Source organism: Mugil cephalus, chromosome 13 (assembly GCF_022458985.1).
Source record: "Mugil cephalus isolate CIBA_MC_2020 chromosome 13, CIBA_Mcephalus_1.1, whole genome shotgun sequence".
NCBI lineage: Eukaryota > Metazoa > Chordata > Actinopteri > Mugiliformes > Mugilidae > Mugil > Mugil cephalus.
The window spans coordinates 9,117,685-9,123,684 of NC_061782.1; positions in this window are offsets into that span (position 1 = coordinate 9,117,685).

Below are 6,000 nucleotides of genomic sequence, written 5' to 3' on the forward strand. Positions count from 1 at the left end.
AATTATTTTATTGTCACCCAAGGCAGCGCTGAAGCAAGCAGAGCAAGAACGGAACATCGCGGCTGCTAGAACAGAAACGACTGCTGCCTTACACAATTAGCATTTGCGAATAAAGGTGGTAAAAGCAAGAATGAGAGAAAAATGCAAGGTCAGGAAATGTGCATTGGTACAGTAAGTATGTGAATAATAATTATAGTTCTCCAAAGTGCTGTTTAAACACGGGGTTCACTGAAAAGGCAATTCTTGTACATTCTACTCGCACTTACACTTATTAGTTTGCTATTAAACCGAATGAGATTTTAACACAGGTTCGGCAGTTCTGAACATCCCCCTACAGCATTCTCTTGCCAATCCCTTTACAGCAAATAAGAGGCACACAAAATATCAAAAGGCCAAATGCATCAGCGCTCGAGAGATTGGAGTGGAGGGGATTTTCCTCCAGTGTGCAGAACTGCACCTCCAGCAAACCCTCATGGCCTTTGGGGAAGAGGAAGAGCAGCTGGAATTCCATTTCTCAATGATGAAATTCTTTTCATCATGCCTCCTTTGCATAACAAAAGGTGTGTAAATCCATTATTTATGGCAAAATGTAACTGTAAACCGCCACAAGAAGGTTGCTCCGGAAGAGGCATCTATTTTCAGGAATAGAAGCAATCGACTGTACGTGCGGTGTCATTGCCTTGGAGAGGTTAAAAATATCCCCACCCACTAGCTCCTCAGCAAGGCAAGCGTGCACGAGTCGCTAACTGAACATTTTATGTGATTAAAGCCCTCGTGTAATTTCAAAAGTGATTTATCCAGTGACCAATATATGTGAGGGCCGCCATTTCCTCACGATATCCAAACCTATTTGAACACTTCCTTATAATTCGCCGTGTCATTAAAGTCACATGAACCAATCAGTTGTTTCTTTCGACCCCACGTAGAGTTCAGCGGAGCACAGAGAAGGAGGTTTGTAATATTTCATCAGGGGTCTATTATGCTGATAAAAGGGACGGGGATGAAGAGAAGGGCCATTACAGCCGAGGATCCATGCCAGGTGTCACTCTAATTTAATCGAGCCACTAAAGACAAAGAGGCGGCCTGAGGGAAGCCTCTCAATAATAAGCCTGACTGCAGATGACAAGTGGCACAGCGTGCTGTGATTGAAGGGACTGACGTGAGGCTTTGGAGCAGCCTACCCCGCACAAATGATGAGGGGATTTAAGGGCACCAAGGCACAAAATTTAAGATTGTATGAATGGCTACAAATTGGAAAAGGAAGAGATTTGCATTAAATGTAACCTCACATGTTCTAGATGAAAAAATGTTTGTTTGCATGATAAACATTAAGGACGAGAGCCGATAGGAGAGCGTAGGTGCAGGTTTACTCGGGCTTTTAATAAAGGAGATATTTCGAGTTTTCTTGTGCCATATTGGATTTGTCTGCGGCCTAACCATGTGCAACCAATAGCTTCAGATGTTTCTCTGTCCGCAGCTGTGTATAATTACTACTTAGATCAAGGTAATCCATGATAAGGTCTGAACAGATCAAAGGATCTGGACACAAGAGTCTTGACAAGCAGTAGATAAATCTCACAGGTCCGAAGTTTTTTTGTGCCACGGACTCGGTGTGCACCGCAGTGAAGAACAAAAGAAAAACGAATGTGGTGGGAGAGAGGAGGACTTATCTTGATAAACTAACAGGAACCGCTAGGAACGATTGTGGACACAGGGAGACGCATTATATAAATTATGCTTAAGCAAGGCTATCCGAGCCGTTCGGATACTTAGATATTCAATACAGCGCTTCAGGTCCTCAAGAAGATTTGCAGGATTAGAGGTTGTAAACCAGGCCAGCTCGATATATCGATCCCCCCCTCTCACTGAGAGCTGCATTCAATTTCCCAACAATTAGATGCACCTGAAGGTTAATATGGTGTTCTGTTAATCTGTTGTGATGTCTAAAGCTAACTCTCTCCTTTTTTCCCGGATTTAACTGTTTTTCCCAACTGAGACAAACTGTGCTCACGTCTCTGGCAGGGCACTAGCCATGCTGCCGCCTTTTAATAATTAGTAATGCAGTAGTAATATTAAGGCATTAGAAGAGAGGGTCTCTCTTCCAGTGCTGCAAGGTTAGGAGCGCCGCTGGCCAAAATAAATCAGTTTGATCCCCGCTATGATCCCGTAACCACACTAATTGCTCTCATGACCGCAGTATGGTTTTAGTATGGCTCCCTTGTACATCCGCGCTGTGGCAATTTCGTTTCCATCCCCGCTGGCTGACTTTATATTCCGGGGATGCTGCAGGACTTACGGCCATGTGAGAATAACATTTCTCACATGGGATCTGGAGGATATTTCTCTGGCGCGGCATACAATGCGCTCGGAGAATTAGAAATGACAGCAACATTACATGGTTGAAATGAAACCTCCATAATGTTATCCATTTTTATTCATAAGGAGTTGTGACATGCCTCTCATTGGTTTCCCTGCGTGAATGCACTGTGGCGGAGGGGATTTTGTAGCAATTCGCGGTTATAAATCACGGACAAGTGAGAATTATGGGGTCAATATAAATATAAAGTGATAGTATATCTCTGCATGTGGAGCAAGTATGGCTTGACACAGGGCTCACACGTGTTCATTTCTACACAGCTGCAGCCGCAGCCAGCCCGATGGATTCATACATCCTAATCTCGGATGAACGTGCGCAGCAGAGAGAGGAGATTCTGACCAACTAAGGAGGAAGGAGATTAGCCACAGAGGTTTTTACTGCCATCTGCTATTTTAGGGGGTAACTAATGGAAGCAGAAAAAAAGGCAAACAATGAGTGCAGATCTGTTGCAAAAGCAGCTGAAGAAGAAGTCCTTTAATAGTTCTCCAGGTGAAAATGGGAGATAATACTTGTAAGGTAGTAACTGTCACGAATGCTTCTCTGTAATTCTTGCTCTGGAGGCATTATTACCATTAAGCCGAGAATTGTACACCTGACGTTTCCATCAAAGGGCCTTTTTCTATCAAAGCAGATATTTTAAACAGTGGGGACTAATAGAGTGAAACAACTGGCTGTTTTAAAATAGTTTTCCTCTGTTCTGGCACAATGAAAACAGTTTTAGGCAGAATCCCTGCAGAGGATAGAGTCGTGTAGACTTTTCCAGCCAGCTATATAAGATGAGAAATTACCCCCGATGGAAAATATATTACAACAGCTGTTTCCTTAAAAGCCTTCGTTTTACACTTGCTGCAGTGTGGGTAGTCACACTTCTATCTCATTTTGCCCAAAAAAATGCACCAGATTCAGTGATCAATCATCCAGAACTGCTTACCTCACACAGAAACGACAGGACTCCTCTGGTACTCTTTTTTTTTTTCATTTAACCTCCACTCCAATCAGTGTAAAGGTGACCGTAATCACTAACCCACTGTCCCTACCAGGTCCCAGTCATTTTCACCTTCACCATCCTCCCCTTTGGATTGTCTGTCAGCTCTACAACAGCTGATTCTGCAAAACCGAGAAATGAGAACGGGTGTGAGGGCGGTTTTACTGTGCGTGTGTGGTATATTGCAGTTGATGTAACAAAAACTTACTTTAATAAGATTGATCACGCTGCTGTGTCATTTAAAGCCAGCTGTCCGTACTGAAAACTGATAAGGCCGCCATGACTCACGCTGAATCTGGCATTTAAATATATGACAGCTACACGTAGCCTCGAGGCGACTGATTCACACCATACCCTCCTATAACCGCCTATGAAAGCTTCTTTCTGGAAATATCTACAGTGGCACATTTGTCCGTGTACGTCAGAAATGAGAAAGGAAAAAAAAAAAAAACGTCAAGTAAGCTCTAACTGAAACTGTACGGGGTGCATATAAAGGATTTCCTTCATCCCATCTTCTTTAATTTCGCTTTATCCCGTAGAACTGGTAATTTAAAACATTAATTCAAACTCACACCGCTCTCAGAATCCTTCCATTTCCCCGTCTCCTCACACACACCCTCCCACTTTCCCCTCCCGGTGGCGGACGGAGAAGCGGCTGGGGGGTAGCGCCTCGGTAATTGGAGGAATGTTCTGAAACATGCAGATGAAGCGGGGCTGAGAAGGAGAAAGACCCAAAGTGGGTGAGGAAAACAGACCGGATTCCTAATTATCCACCCCATTTTTCTCCTGTTCTCCTCTTTCTTGCATTGACGGGGTTACAGTTGCGCACCGGAGGCTGCTCTACGTCTCAAGCTGGCCTCTGCATAATTAGGCGCAGTGTACATGGCTGAACGGGGATTGATGCTCACATAAAGGCCTGAGTGAGAGCGGAGGCTGGTGCTCTGATGAGAGGGTTAAGAGCACTGTCAGCACACTCACGCTTACACATGTAGCCATGAATCACCCTGTCAGCTGACACACAATATACCTTGCATGGGACTTGCAACACACAGCTGCAGTCAAAAAAAAAAACAACACACACAGCACATGCACTTTTGCATTAAGACGCATTAAGGTAATCAAAGACCAGTGCATTATCAAAATGGAGGTAAAAAAAAAAAACTGTAGCCCTAAAAAGAAAATAGACATCTGTAATAAATGAGCATGTTTCAGCAAGGTCACATTCATTTCCTGTCAGCTGGCGAGGAGGATGCGACAGGCTGTCTGCTTTTTAATATAGCTAACAGTTCCCCTGGTAGCGCACAGCAGAGGCAAGAACATGAAGGGACTTACACGGCTGTATTATTCAAAACAGTGCACGGAAATTGTAGCTATTTGCATCTACAACATATTGTGGGTAAATACCACATTGCATAAGGTGGCTGTGTCTCCGCGAGCCCGCTGTGCTGTTTGTGCACTTGTCTCATATACTGTATGAATGAATGATAAATACGGAGCGTGCGTTTCCTTCTGCCTCGTCAAACAGCACGCGCCAACGTGCTATAACTACTGAGTTAGAGGAGGAGATGGCGTGAAAATGCAAAGCAGATGAACCCAGCCTGACTCCGAGGCACCATCAAAGGCCCAAAACTCGGTCGTATTTTCCTGTGAACCTGGAAAAAAATATATATCTCTGACATGTAAAATGAAGAGGGGCAGCACAGCGGTATGATGGTTCGCACTGATGGCTCACAGCAAGGAGGCTCTGAATCTGAATCCATCGGCCTTTCCGTGTTTACATGTTCTCCCCGTGCCGGCGTAGGTTTTCTCCAGGTGCTCCGGCGTCCTCCCACACTCCAAAGACATGCTCGTTAGGCTAATTGGTGAGTCTAAAATGGCCGTAGGTGTAATTGTGAATGGTTGTCTGTCTCGCAGTATTAGCCCTGTGATAGACAAGCGACCTGTCCAGGGTGTACCCCTGGGATAGGCTCCAAAGGACCCTCCAGAGGACAAGAGGTTACGGAAAACAAATGCAAAACGAAGCAGACATTTTTCAAAATCTGAACCTTATGAGGCAGCTTTCTTGCGAGATAAGATCAGAAGGCCACATGGTAATCCCTACTGCCTGGCTTTGAGCTACGCGTTTGTGGCGGGGCTACTCTGGAGATGGATACCTGCCCTAAATCTGGACAAGTAGGACTCCATTCTTCAGGGACAGGCAGCGCACTCTGGTTTGCATCATACTGGAGCAGAATAATGAGCCCAAAGTCACGTAAAAGCTTTGAAGAACGACTTGAAGACCAAAAAGAGAAAAGAAAAAAAAAAGTACAAGGAGCGCTGATCATCATGGAATTCGTCTCCCCACTCACTTGACCTTAACCCCCGTTAAAAATGTATGGAGCCACTTGAAGATGGAAAAGGACGAGCATCCATAACATCACAAGGAGTTCTTTAGAACATCGTCGGGTCACGCTGGGATAACAAGGACGGGCCGACTGAAAGTTGTCTTTAAAGCCAAAGGGGGACACTCCAAAGACAAACGGGGACATAAGAACACTTTTCAGAAATGTACTTGAATTGTTAAGTTGAAAAAATGCATTAGTGATACAAATGATGTCTAAATATGGCATTTTCACAATCAATCTTACCACATTTTGCA